Consider the following 15,268-nt stretch of genomic DNA (forward strand, 5'->3'; position numbering starts at 1 on the left):
AGATTATGAACGCTCTTCCTTGCGAAGCAACCGAAATAATTGCAAGGCTAACAAAAGACGAGGCTGATGACTACCAAAACGTAAAAGCTGCGTTGCTAAGGAAAAATCGGCTCTCAGCGGAGGCTTTCCGTCGTCGTTTTCGTGAAGCAGCTAGAACACCGGCGAGTCTTTCCAAGATTTCACTTACAAGCTGAAAACCAATTTAATGGAGTAGCTAAAAGGGGAACACGCGTTCGGTTGTCACGACATGGTTGTTGAGTTTATCTGTATGGAGCAGTTCTATGGGTCCTTGACCGAAGTGTCAGCTCTCCTGCGTAAAACACGTGCGGTGCCTTCACTAAGCAGAGCAGCTAGAAATACGCGCGCAGTTCAAACACGAATCGTGGCAGTTGTTTACACGGACGAGCGCAGCGACGCGAAACAGTGCGCCTTTTTACTGGTTCATCTGTGCATGTTATCATTCAGGCTTGATAACACACAACCGAGCCCTCATCGCTAGCAAGCAATGAGTAGTGCATTTTGAAAAGAGCGGCTGATGCTCCGGGCCTACAAACTGCCCGCGCGTCCTCCCATTGATTGGAACAGCCGCGCCGCCGCGACCACCGCTCCAGACCCTCCTCTCCCCACCCCAGCATCCCCGAATGGAGGCGTCCCGCCGCCGGCGTGACGTCACGGCAGGCCAGGCGGGTGGTGAGAAGAAAGCAGCCCTGGCAATGCGGCAAAGCTGACACAACGGGAAGCATCTGAACTGTGCCGACGGCGGCGGCGACGAGTCGCTTGCTTTGCACCATCGCCACGCCGCGCGGCAGCTGAGCGGCGGCAGCAGCAGCAGTGCCGAGAAGCCCACCTCCGAGGAAGCGAGCCGTCGACGTACCCCTTGTTCTGTAAGTAGGTTTCCCCACACGGCCGTCTCGCGCCTTTCTCGTTTTCTTTATTCTTGCTCCGTTAGTTTTAGTCGCCGTACGCGGGTAGCTTTAACGGGGGCAGCAGGGTTTGGGCACAGTGGTGGGATTCCTCCCTTTGTGGCTTCCCTCGCTGACCGCAGGAGCTGCATTTGAAGAAGGTTAACTAAAGCGGATTTTCCAGTCTTTTTCGCCATGGCTGTTTCGGGAGGACGGGCCGGTATAGGCGACATCGTCGTCGCGCTTCGAAAGCGTTTAATTTAGAGAGCATCGCCCGGTGCAACGCGAACACGTTTTGCGGCTGGCAATAGCCGCTGCGCTTCGCTTGTTCGCGCACGGCTCACTCGCATTGCTCTCCGTGTAGCGCGCGCAGGTGTCCGTGCGAAGTCTACGTGTTTCGTTTCGTTGGTTGGACGCGGAGCAGCGAGAGCACGTTGTGCGGTAAACTGACGCCGAGGCGAAGCTGCCCAGCGTGTTGTTGCACCAGAACAACAAATTTCGTCTCGCAATGACATTTTTTGAATGCCTTTGTTTTGAAATGCTTTTGATGTTTAGCTGAATCCTTTTCATCGGCTGTGGGTCCGCACTTTTCACACGTATTTAGTGCGTTTTATTATCCGCACTCAGTGCGTCCGCGAATGGCAGCGTATTTAAATATGACGCGCAGTTATAATCTGAAAGCATGTGCTGCTCGGGACAAATGGCTTGATAGAACGCACAAGGTTTCACTTGTCAAAGTGTGATGGGCTCGTCAAATGTTCCTGCATTTTCAGTACCTAATATCAAAGAGAAATAAGTGTAGGCGTACCTATTATATTGAGCTCATCTTTCAATTAGGTTAGGCTTCCTTTAAGTTTTAGTGCCATAGTCGTTATCATTGTCTTTTATCTTTGTACACTTATATAACATCAGGACTTAATTGTGAACGTAACTTTCAGGACGGGCAGCTCACGGTTCAAGAATTGACAAGCCAGCCTAGGGTTGCTGTTTTATTATCTTACATTTGGCGATATAGCAACTGCACGTTATACAAATGCACATTTGCGCCTAGGTCACTTCGTAACATGAAGACTTCTTTCTTTTGAACACGGAGGGTCTTTCGATTTTAAAAAAACCAGCTAGCTGCTGAATGAGATGCGTTCCGTGACTCTATATAAATGAAAAGAAATAAAGTTGTGAGAAAGGTATGGTACTATATGAACTCCCGTCATATCCAAGTGTGTCCTTTCTTCCTCTGCTTTTCATTTTTTTTACTGTCGTCGATGTTTCGTGTAGCGAAATGCTGGCCCAGCCCGAGTTATTAAATGCGAGTGTAGCACTCAAATAATAAAAAAAAAGTATTTTCTCTTTTTTGCTCGTCTCTTAGCTTTGCTGTTTCGGTATTCTGGTACATGCGAGATCGCTAACACCATTACGGGGCTGTTTATTGCTCAACAGGATAAAAATAAAGTTGGAAGGCGATTCAGCCTCCAGCTGAAGTCGCTGAAAGACATGGGGGCGAGAATGAGGTGGAGTGACTGCACACGGCGCTCTATTGCGTCACCACTCGCGTGAAGAGATTACGGGAGTGTCGTCGGACTGCTTAATTTTTTTTTTACTGCACCACCTTCGGGATCACCCCGCATTTTGACCTTTGATGATGCGTTAACTAATTTTAAATAATTTCTGTGGTTTGACATTCCAAAGGTACGATACGATTATGTGGTTTGACATTCCAAAGGTACGATACGATTATGAGGCACGCAGCAATGGAGGAAAAGCGTCCATAGCCTGATCGCTACAACATCGAACTTCTGCGCTAGAGGTCTTCTGTTCCAATCCGGCCGTCGGGGAATTTTATTTATTTGAATATATACACGGAACATCACGGCGAATGGTAGCCCCAAGTGGACATGCCCAATAGCACATATCGGCCCGCATCTTGTAGACCGCACTGTCTCCGGGATCGGCCCACGACATAGGCTGCAGAAACGTACCCGATACTGAAAAATGGCGGTAATTCGTCAAGAAAGACTTCCGTCTTTAAAATCTGCAACGCGTCGGCAATTAAGTCTTTTCCTCTAGGTGTCATCTTGCGTCCTGTATTCCACATTTCGTAGTTGTCTGTGGAGTCGTAAGTGGGACGGGGTCATGAGTACAACACTGGCTTCGCCCCCATCGCTATTCCTCCCGGCTACGAGATTATGCTCGGCAACGTATACCTCAATGACAAGCAAGAGACCGCTCTCCGTCCCATTTGCACCCAACCTTTCCGGCCCCAAACACTTCCGATGCCTCCGGTTTCACGTATGTCATACGTCCCGAATAACGCTCTGTCTAGGGCGTGCGTGCTCATCTCATTGCAGTGACGACGTTTACGATCGAGCGACGGGCGGCTCGAAACAGCCTCTTACTCAGCATACGCTGCCACATGGCCTAACCGACGTTTCGCTCCTCGTCTTACAGCGCTATATTGACACGTGTACTTATCTTTATCGGGCGCCCACGTTTCACCGCTTAACAACTGTAATCGCACAGCGACGGACGCGCCTGCATGTATCCGATGTTTCTGGAAAGTTATCGATGCTTCTACCCGGCTGTCTGTTGTCGCCGTACCTTATGTTATCTGATTTCATCGCCTGACGCAAATGGCGTAGAACATTGTGGAATACGCGCGGGTCCCAGCGATTAGTCTGGAACATTCGACGACTGCTGTATAAAAGCGGACGCGCTGGACCCGCAGATCAGATTTCCGACGATCGCCGACTGTGTTCGCCGCTTTCGTTGTGCTATAAGTGTAGCCTGTTTTGTGGGCACAAGTTCGCCCAATAAAAGTTAGTTTTCTCGTTCACAGTATTGCTACTGTGTTCTTCTACGTCACCACCACGTGACATCTGGTGGAGGTGCTTTTGGTCCATGTACCGGACGCCCCCGACAAACCGTGATCCAAGCCCGGACCGTAAAGAGAGCACCAACGTAGTCACGGACCATCGAGTAAGCCGTCGTCTACAACAGCTGCCCCCGGAACACGGACTTCTACCTGAGAAGACCAAGAAGATCGTGGCCAAGACAACCCCAATGGCTGCCCCAGTGACACCCGTTGTCCTGCAACAACCTCGGGACCCACCGACCTTCCATGGAGCAGCAACTGAAGACCCGGAATCCTGGCTGGAGACGTACGAGCGAATCGCCACTTTCAACAACTGGGACTCCGACGACAAGTTGCGGCATGTATACTTCGCCCTAGAAGACGCCGCCAGAACGTGGTTCGAGAACAGGGAGTCGACATTGACAACATGGGACCTGTTCCGTACCGGCTTCCTGCGCACCTTTACAAGCGTCGTGCGCAAGGAAAGGGCCGAAGCTATGCTGGACGCCCGAGTGCAGCTACCTAACGAGAACGTCGCCATATTCACGGAAGAAATGAACCGCCTGTTCCGCCACGCCGACCCGGATATGCCCGAAGAGAAGAAAGTCCGCCTTCTCATGCGTGGCGTGAAGGAAGAACTTTTCGGCGCAATGATACGAAGTCCACCGAAGACCGTAGAAGAGTTTCTTCACGAGGCCACCAGCATCGAGAAGACACTCGAAATCCGGAACCGGCAATTCAACCGCCGCACGAACTCTACCAACTACACAGGAATTCAGTCACTGGCCACCGATGACCTGCGCGAGACTATCCGAGCGGTCGTGCGGGAGGAACTACAAAAGCTGTTCCCGTCACCGCAGCCTCAAGTGGCTTCGATTGCCGACGCTGTACGTGAGGAGCTCCAACAACAACTCGGAGTAGCCCCTGAATCGCCGCAGCCTCAGCCGCAAGCGATGACATACGCCGCTGTAGCCCGCCGTCACGTTCCCCCTCCGCGCCCACGGCAGGGCCCAGTGACGACACAGTTCCGTCGTCCACCACCAACCCCGCCGCCAGCACGCCAACCCGTCACCCCACGCGGCATTCCAAGGAAGACTGACGTTTGGCGCGCCCCTGACCATCGCCCGCTTTGCTATCACTGCGGAGAAGCCGGGCACATCTACCGCCGATGCCCATACCGGGAGATGGGACTCCGAGGGTTCGCCGTGAACGCGCCGCGACCACAGATTGGCGAACGACCTCGCGATATCGCCGACTACCTCGCCGCCACTCAGTGGAGCCCTCGACGACCGTCCCGTTCGCCGTCACCAGGCCGTTACCTGTCGCCGCAGCGCCGACCATACACTGGCCCAGCCCGGGGCCGGTCTGCGAGCCCATATCCGGAAAACTAAAAGCAGCAACCGATGGAGGTGCGGTTGCTGTTCGTCGAACTGACGAAGATCCTCCGACGCCGACGGAGACGCCGAAGAGACCATCTCCACGACATAATAATGACACGCCGCCGTCCCGACGAAGTCAGAAAGCCAAGACTACACCGACAAAAGACTACGTGACGACGCGACGTTCCAGCTTCAGTTTAACGCGACGCAGCCGTGATCCGACGCCAAGACCTAACTGCAACGCCAGACAAAGAACCACCGACCTCGACGTGCTTCTCGACGGCCACGCAGTTACCGCCTTAGTAGACACAGGGGCCGATTACTCCGTAATGAGTGGACACATCGCCGCCCAGTTGAAGAAGGTTAAGACCGCATGGGAAGGCCCTCAAATTCGGACCGCTGGAGGACACCTCATCACGCCGACTGGAATATGCACGGCAAGAATAACCATTCATAACCGGACTTACCCTGCCACCTTCGTTATCCTCCAACAGTGTTCACGAGACGTCATTCTCGGTATGGACTTCCTGGACCAACACGGCGCAATCATCGACCTGCAGTCGAAGTCTATAACGCTGTCGGAAGATAAAGCGACACCGCCGGAGAGCCCTCGTAGTCACCACGCCTTGAGTGTGCTCGAAGATCAAGCGAGCATCCCGCCGCGCTCCAGCATTATTATTTCCGTCGGCACTGAAACACCCGCTGACGTAGAAGGCGTCATCGAAGGCGACCAGCGTTTGCTGTTCGACCGTGAAATTTGCGTCGCAAGAGGGATCGCTCGACTGCACGGAGGAAACACGAAAGTGTTGCTGACAAACTTCAGCCAGGAGTTCAAGCACATCAACAAGGGCACGACGATCGCATACATCGAGGAAATTCAGAAAACCAGCGATGCCTTTGTCCTCTCGGATTCTGTTGCATCTACCCCGACGACCGTAGTTCCCGAGCCAGACTTCGACATAAATCCAAGTCTCCCCGTGATTAAGCAGCAACAGCTCAGAACTCTGCTTCGACGATACAAAGACTGCTTTTCGACGTCATCGAGGATTCGACAAACACCAGTCGCAAAGCATCGCATAATAACCGAAGAGTGCGCTCGACCACTACGCCAGAGCCCTTACCGAGTTTCGACGCGAGAACGTGAAGCTATTAGGCAACAAGTCGACGAAATGCTGCGCGACGACATCATCCAGCCGTCGAAAAGCCCGTGGGCCTCTCCTGTAGTCCTGGTAAAGAAAAAGGACGGAACCCTACGCTTCTGCGTTGATTATCGTCGACTAAACAAGATCACGAAGAAGGATGTGTACCCCCTTCCACGGATAGACGACGCATTGGATCGGCTCTGCAACGCTAAATACTTCTCGTCGATGGACCTCAAGTCTGGCTACTGGCAAATAGAAGTCGACGAGAGAGATCGCGAAAAGACTGCCTTCATCACGCCAGACGGCCTCTACGAGTTCAAGGTCATGCCATTCGGACTGTGCTCGGCGCCTGCAACGTTTCAGCGCGTCATGGACACGGTGTTAGCCGGACTGAAGTGGCAGACGTGCCTTGTTTACCTGGATGACGTCGTTGTCTTCGCCGGAAATTTCGACGATCACCTTAGGCGGCTTGCGACAGTGTTAGAAGCCATCAAGTCATCAGGGCTCACTCTGAAGCCGGAAAAGTGCCGTTTCGCTTACGATGAACTTTTGTTCCTAGGCCACGTGATCAGCAAATCAGGAGTACGCCCCGACCCACAGAAGACAGCTGCCATCGCAAAGTTCCCGCAGCCAACCGACAAGAAGGCAGTGCGCAGATTCCTTGGCATGTGTGCCTACTATAGGCGCTTTGTCAAGGACTTTTCACGCATCGCTGAGCCGCTGACAAAGCTAACTAAATGTGAAGTCGAGTTCAAGTGGGAAACGCCGCAGGCCGACGCATTTCAAGAACTCAAACGACGCATGCAGTCGCCGCCCGTACTTGCGCACTTCGACGAGCACGCCGATACCGAAATACACACTGACGCCAGTAGCCTAGGCCTCGGTGCCGTCCTAGTCCAGAGAAAAGATGGACATGAACACGTGATAGCTTACGCTAGCCGGTCGTTGTCAAAAGCGGAAGGCAATTATTCTACAACCGAAAAGGAATGCCTCGCCATCGTTTGGGCTACGGCGAAATTTCGCCCTTACCTCTATGGCAGGCCATTCAAAGTGGTCAGCGACCATCACGCGTTGTGTTGGCTAGCTAACTTAAAGGACCCTTCAGGACGGCTGGCGCGGTGGAGCCTCAGACTACAAGAATACGACATCACTGTAACATACAAGTCCGGAAGAAAGCACTCAGATGCCGATTGCCTATCACGCGCCCCCATTGACCCACCGCCGCAAGATGACGAGGATGACGACGCCTTCCTTGGCATAATAAGCGCGGAAGACTTCGCCGAACAACAACGAGGGGACCCGGAGCTAAAAGGCCTCGTCGAGTATTTGGAAGGGCACACCGACGTTGTCCCTAGGGCATTTAAGCGTGGATTATCTTCGTTCACGCTTCAAAACAACCTACTCGTGAAGAAGAACTTCTCACCAGTCCGCGCCAGCTACCTTCTTGTTGTACCGTCAGCGCTGCGTCCAGAGATACTGCACGCCCTACACGACGATCCAACCGCTGGGCACCTCGGATTCTCCCGGACGCTGTCGAGAATACAGGAAAGGTATTACTGGCCGCGTCTGACCGCCGACGTCGCCCGTTACGTCAAGACTTGCCGAGATTGTCAACGACGCAAGACACCACCGACAAGACCAGCAGGATTACTACAGCCGATCGAACCTCCTCGCCGACCATTCCAGCAGATTGGGATGGATTTGTTGGGGCCGTTTCCGATGTCAACATCCGGGAATAAGTGGATCGTCGTGGCGACGGACTATCTCACCCGCTTTGCTGAAACTAAAGCTCTACCAAAAGGCAGCGCAGCCGAAGTGGCGAAATTTTTCGTCGAAAACATCCTGCTGCGACATGGTGCCCCAGAAGTCCTCATCACCGACAGAGGAACGGCTTTTACAGCAGAGCTCACCCAAGCCATTCTGCAGTACAGCCAGACAAGCCACAGGAGGACAACTGCCTACCATCCGCAAACTAATGGTCTCACGGAGCGCCTGAATAAGACCCTCGCCGACATGCTAGCAATGTACGTCGACGTCGAACACAAGACGTGGGACGCGGTCCTGCCGTACGTAACCTTTGCGTACAACACGGCGGTGCAAGAAACAACACAGATCACGCCGTTCAAGCTGGTCTACGGCAGGAACGCGACGACGACGCTTGACGCCATGCTGCCGCACGTAACTGACGAAGAGAATGTTGACGTCGCTAGCTATCTACAGCGCGCCGAAGAAGCCCGACAGCTCGCCCGCCTGCGAATCAAGAGCCAGCAGAGGACCGACAGCCGACACTACAACCTCCGACGACGCTTCGTCGAGTACCAGCCTGGCGACCGTGTTTGGGTCTGGACCCCGATACGCCGACGAGGACTCAGTGAGAAGCTACTCCGACGCTATTTCGGACCCTACAAGGTCATCCGACGTATTGGCGCTCTGGACTATGAGGTCGTGCCAGACGGCATTTCGCATTCACAGCGGCGCCGCGCACGATCTGAAGTGGTCCACGTGGTGCGCCTTAAACCCTTTTACGGACGCTGACGAACTTCGTCCTTTTTGTTCTTTTCTTTGCTACGAATGCTTTTGTTTATTAACTTCGTTTGTTTGCAGCATCGGGTCGATGCTTTTTTTAAGAGGGGGGTATTGACACGTGTACTTATCTTTATCGGGCGCCCACGTTTCACCGCTTAACAACTGTAATCGCACAGCGACGGACGCGCCTGCATGTATCCGATGTTTCTGGAAAGTTATCGATGCTTCTACCCGGCTGTCTGTTGTCGCCGTACCTTATGTTATCTGATTTCATCGCCTGACGCAAATGGCGTAGAACATTGTGGAATACGCGCGGGTCCCAGCGATTAGTCTGGAACATTCGACGACTGCTGTATAAAAGCGGACGCGCTGGACCCGCAGATCAGATTTCCGACGATCGCCGACTGTGTTCGCCGCTTTCGTTGTGCTATAAGTGTAGCCTGTTTTGTGGGCACAAGTTCGCCCAATAAAAGTTAGTTTTCTCGTTCACAGTATTGCTACTGTGTTCTTCTACGTCACCACCACGTGACATCTGGTGGAGGTGCTTTTGGTCCATGTACCGGACGCCCCCGACAAACCGTGATCCAAGCCCGGACCGTAAAGAGAGCACCAACGTAGTCACGGACCATCGAGTAAGCCGTCGTCTACAACAGCTGCCCCCGGAACACGGACTTCTACCTGAGAAGACCAAGAAGATCGTGGCCAAGACAACCCCAATGGCTGCCCCAGTGACACCCGTTGTCCTGCAACAACCTCGGGACCCACCGACCTTCCATGGAGCAGCAACTGAAGACCCGGAATCCTGGCTGGAGACGTACGAGCGAATCGCCACTTTCAACAACTGGGACTCCGACGACAAGTTGCGGCATGTATACTTCGCCCTAGAAGACGCCGCCAGAACGTGGTTCGAGAACAGGGAGTCGACATTGACAACATGGGACCTGTTCCGTACCGGCTTCCTGCGCACCTTTACAAGCGTCGTGCGCAAGGAAAGGGCCGAAGCTATGCTGGACGCCCGAGTGCAGCTACCTAACGAGAACGTCGCCATATTCACGGAAGAAATGAACCGCCTGTTCCGCCACGCCGACCCGGATATGCCCGAAGAGAAGAAAGTCCGCCTTCTCATGCGTGGCGTGAAGGAAGAACTTTTCGGCGCAATGATACGAAGTCCACCGAAGACCGTAGAAGAGTTTCTTCACGAGGCCACCAGCATCGAGAAGACACTCGAAATCCGGAACCGGCAATTCAACCGCCGCACGAACTCTACCAACTACACAGGAATTCAGTCACTGGCCACCGATGACCTGCGCGAGACTATCCGAGCGGTCGTGCGGGAGGAACTACAAAAGCTGTTCCCGTCACCGCAGCCTCAAGTGGCTTCGATTGCCGACGCTGTACGTGAGGAGCTCCAACAACAACTCGGAGTAGCCCCTGAATCGCCGCAGCCTCAGCCGCAAGCGATGACATACGCCGCTGTAGCCCGCCGTCACGTTCCCCCTCCGCGCCCACGGCAGGGCCCAGTGACGACACAGTTCCGTCGTCCACCACCAACCCCGCCGCCAGCACGCCAACCCGTCACCCCACGCGGCATTCCAAGGAAGACTGACGTTTGGCGCGCCCCTGACCATCGCCCGCTTTGCTATCACTGCGGAGAAGCCGGGCACATCTACCGCCGATGCCCATACCGGGAGATGGGACTCCGAGGGTTCGCCGTGAACGCGCCGCGACCACAGATTGGCGAACGACCTCGCGATATCGCCGACTACCTCGCCGCCACTCAGTGGAGCCCTCGACGACCGTCCCGTTCGCCGTCACCAGGCCGTTACCTGTCGCCGCAGCGCCGACCATACACTGGCCCAGCCCGGGGCCGGTCTGCGAGCCCATATCCGGAAAACTAAAAGCAGCAACCGATGGAGGTGCGGTTGCTGTTCGTCGAACTGACGAAGATCCTCCGACGCCGACGGAGACGCCGAAGAGACCATCTCCACGACATAATAATGACACGCCGCCGTCCCGACGAAGTCAGAAAGCCAAGACTACACCGACAAAAGACTACGTGACGACGCGACGTTCCAGCTTCAGTTTAACGCGACGCAGCCGTGATCCGACGCCAAGACCTAACTGCAACGCCAGACAAAGAACCACCGACCTCGACGTGCTTCTCGACGGCCACGCAGTTACCGCCTTAGTAGACACAGGGGCCGATTACTCCGTAATGAGTGGACACATCGCCGCCCAGTTGAAGAAGGTTAAGACCGCATGGGAAGGCCCTCAAATTCGGACCGCTGGAGGACACCTCATCACGCCGACTGGAATATGCACGGCAAGAATAACCATTCATAACCGGACTTACCCTGCCACCTTCGTTATCCTCCAACAGTGTTCACGAGACGTCATTCTCGGTATGGACTTCCTGGACCAACACGGCGCAATCATCGACCTGCAGTCGAAGTCTATAACGCTGTCGGAAGATAAAGCGACACCGCCGGAGAGCCCTCGTAGTCACCACGCCTTGAGTGTGCTCGAAGATCAAGCGAGCATCCCGCCGCGCTCCAGCATTATTATTTCCGTCGGCACTGAAACACCCGCTGACGTAGAAGGCGTCATCGAAGGCGACCAGCGTTTGCTGTTCGACCGTGAAATTTGCGTCGCAAGAGGGATCGCTCGACTGCACGGAGGAAACACGAAAGTGTTGCTGACAAACTTCAGCCAGGAGTTCAAGCACATCAACAAGGGCACGACGATCGCATACATCGAGGAAATTCAGAAAACCAGCGATGCCTTTGTCCTCTCGGATTCTGTTGCATCTACCCCGACGACCGTAGTTCCCGAGCCAGACTTCGACATAAATCCAAGTCTCCCCGTGATTAAGCAGCAACAGCTCAGAACTCTGCTTCGACGATACAAAGACTGCTTTTCGACGTCATCGAGGATTCGACAAACACCAGTCGCAAAGCATCGCATAATAACCGAAGAGTGCGCTCGACCACTACGCCAGAGCCCTTACCGAGTTTCGACGCGAGAACGTGAAGCTATTAGGCAACAAGTCGACGAAATGCTGCGCGACGACATCATCCAGCCGTCGAAAAGCCCGTGGGCCTCTCCTGTAGTCCTGGTAAAGAAAAAGGACGGAACCCTACGCTTCTGCGTTGATTATCGTCGACTAAACAAGATCACGAAGAAGGATGTGTACCCCCTTCCACGGATAGACGACGCATTGGATCGGCTCTGCAACGCTAAATACTTCTCGTCGATGGACCTCAAGTCTGGCTACTGGCAAATAGAAGTCGACGAGAGAGATCGCGAAAAGACTGCCTTCATCACGCCAGACGGCCTCTACGAGTTCAAGGTCATGCCATTCGGACTGTGCTCGGCGCCTGCAACGTTTCAGCGCGTCATGGACACGGTGTTAGCCGGACTGAAGTGGCAGACGTGCCTTGTTTACCTGGATGACGTCGTTGTCTTCGCCGGAAATTTCGACGATCACCTTAGGCGGCTTGCGACAGTGTTAGAAGCCATCAAGTCATCAGGGCTCACTCTGAAGCCGGAAAAGTGCCGTTTCGCTTACGATGAACTTTTGTTCCTAGGCCACGTGATCAGCAAATCAGGAGTACGCCCCGACCCACAGAAGACAGCTGCCATCGCAAAGTTCCCGCAGCCAACCGACAAGAAGGCAGTGCGCAGATTCCTTGGCATGTGTGCCTACTATAGGCGCTTTGTCAAGGACTTTTCACGCATCGCTGAGCCGCTGACAAAGCTAACTAAATGTGAAGTCGAGTTCAAGTGGGAAACGCCGCAGGCCGACGCATTTCAAGAACTCAAACGACGCATGCAGTCGCCGCCCGTACTTGCGCACTTCGACGAGCACGCCGATACCGAAATACACACTGACGCCAGTAGCCTAGGCCTCGGTGCCGTCCTAGTCCAGAGAAAAGATGGACATGAACACGTGATAGCTTACGCTAGCCGGTCGTTGTCAAAAGCGGAAGGCAATTATTCTACAACCGAAAAGGAATGCCTCGCCATCGTTTGGGCTACGGCGAAATTTCGCCCTTACCTCTATGGCAGGCCATTCAAAGTGGTCAGCGACCATCACGCGTTGTGTTGGCTAGCTAACTTAAAGGACCCTTCAGGACGGCTGGCGCGGTGGAGCCTCAGACTACAAGAATACGACATCACTGTAACATACAAGTCCGGAAGAAAGCACTCAGATGCCGATTGCCTATCACGCGCCCCCATTGACCCACCGCCGCAAGATGACGAGGATGACGACGCCTTCCTTGGCATAATAAGCGCGGAAGACTTCGCCGAACAACAACGAGGGGACCCGGAGCTAAAAGGCCTCGTCGAGTATTTGGAAGGGCACACCGACGTTGTCCCTAGGGCATTTAAGCGTGGATTATCTTCGTTCACGCTTCAAAACAACCTACTCGTGAAGAAGAACTTCTCACCAGTCCGCGCCAGCTACCTTCTTGTTGTACCGTCAGCGCTGCGTCCAGAGATACTGCACGCCCTACACGACGATCCAACCGCTGGGCACCTCGGATTCTCCCGGACGCTGTCGAGAATACAGGAAAGGTATTACTGGCCGCGTCTGACCGCCGACGTCGCCCGTTACGTCAAGACTTGCCGAGATTGTCAACGACGCAAGACACCACCGACAAGACCAGCAGGATTACTACAGCCGATCGAACCTCCTCGCCGACCATTCCAGCAGATTGGGATGGATTTGTTGGGGCCGTTTCCGATGTCAACATCCGGGAATAAGTGGATCGTCGTGGCGACGGACTATCTCACCCGCTTTGCTGAAACTAAAGCTCTACCAAAAGGCAGCGCAGCCGAAGTGGCGAAATTTTTCGTCGAAAACATCCTGCTGCGACATGGTGCCCCAGAAGTCCTCATCACCGACAGAGGAACGGCTTTTACAGCAGAGCTCACCCAAGCCATTCTGCAGTACAGCCAGACAAGCCACAGGAGGACAACTGCCTACCATCCGCAAACTAATGGTCTCACGGAGCGCCTGAATAAGACCCTCGCCGACATGCTAGCAATGTACGTCGACGTCGAACACAAGACGTGGGACGCGGTCCTGCCGTACGTAACCTTTGCGTACAACACGGCGGTGCAAGAAACAACACAGATCACGCCGTTCAAGCTGGTCTACGGCAGGAACGCGACGACGACGCTTGACGCCATGCTGCCGCACGTAACTGACGAAGAGAATGTTGACGTCGCTAGCTATCTACAGCGCGCCGAAGAAGCCCGACAGCTCGCCCGCCTGCGAATCAAGAGCCAGCAGAGGACCGACAGCCGACACTACAACCTCCGACGACGCTTCGTCGAGTACCAGCCTGGCGACCGTGTTTGGGTCTGGACCCCGATACGCCGACGAGGACTCAGTGAGAAGCTACTCCGACGCTATTTCGGACCCTACAAGGTCATCCGACGTATTGGCGCTCTGGACTATGAGGTCGTGCCAGACGGCATTTCGCATTCACAGCGGCGCCGCGCACGATCTGAAGTGGTCCACGTGGTGCGCCTTAAACCCTTTTACGGACGCTGACGAACTTCGTCCTTTTTGTTCTTTTCTTTGCTACGAATGCTTTTGTTTATTAACTTCGTTTGTTTGCAGCATCGGGTCGATGCTTTTTTTAAGAGGGGGGTATTGACACGTGTACTTATCTTTATCGGGCGCCCACGTTTCACCGCTTAACAACTGTAATCGCACAGCGACGGACGCGCCTGCATGTATCCGATGTTTCTGGAAAGTTATCGATGCTTCTACCCGGCTGTCTGTTGTCGCCGTACCTTATGTTATCTGATTTCATCGCCTGACGCAAATGGCGTAGAACATTGTGGAATACGCGCGGGTCCCAGCGATTAGTCTGGAACATTCGACGACTGCTGTATAAAAGCGGACGCGCTGGACCCGCAGATCAGATTTCCGACGATCGCCGACTGTGTTCGCCGCTTTCGTTGTGCTATAAGTGTAGCCTGTTTTGTGGGCACAAGTTCGCCCAATAAAAGTTAGTTTTCTCGTTCACAGTATTGCTACTGTGTTCTTCTACGTCACCACCACGTGACAATATCGAGCGCTGCAGGCGCCGGTAAATGCAGTCACCTCTCTGTAGCGCTGAACGTTCAAGGACTCCAGATAAATCTCACTTTGTGGCTGCACTCTTTACATCTCAGTGTCGCACGGCCCTCTTGTTTATGGCACATGGCTTGTCGACATTATCCTCCTCAAACCGGAAGACCGCTCAGGGGCATAACCGTTTTTAAGCTTGGTTCTTTTTACCGACTGATATGTTACTAACATAAATAAACAGAGAACATTTTGTTTATATACCACGGTTATATGTGCTGAAAGCAGCAGCTATGTGTAAGTGGACTAATTGAGTGTCTCCTCGTGTTTTCTCTTCGGCTAAGCACTAATGTATGGATGTAATATTGTGTGGTGAGCTGGCTTGT

At 53.8% G+C, this 15,268-nt stretch overlaps 1 protein-coding gene across 3 annotated transcripts in view; it reads left to right on the plus strand.

Moving 5' to 3' along the window:
* Window positions 1–683: 683 nt before the first annotated feature.
* LOC126536467 (glycoprotein 3-alpha-L-fucosyltransferase A) overlaps window positions 684–15,268 on the plus strand; it is a 159,191-nt gene continuing 144,606 nt past the window's right edge. For all 3 annotated transcript variants that reach the window (XM_050183441.2, XM_050183439.2, XM_055074025.1), the window contains exon 1: window positions 684–884. The gene's annotated coding sequence lies outside the window, so the exon portion shown is untranslated. The remainder of the gene's footprint in view (window positions 885–15,268) is intronic.

The sequence above is a fragment of the Dermacentor andersoni genome, chromosome 4 (genome assembly GCF_023375885.2).
Source record: "Dermacentor andersoni chromosome 4, qqDerAnde1_hic_scaffold, whole genome shotgun sequence".
Taxonomy (NCBI): Eukaryota; Metazoa; Arthropoda; class Arachnida; order Ixodida; family Ixodidae; genus Dermacentor; species Dermacentor andersoni.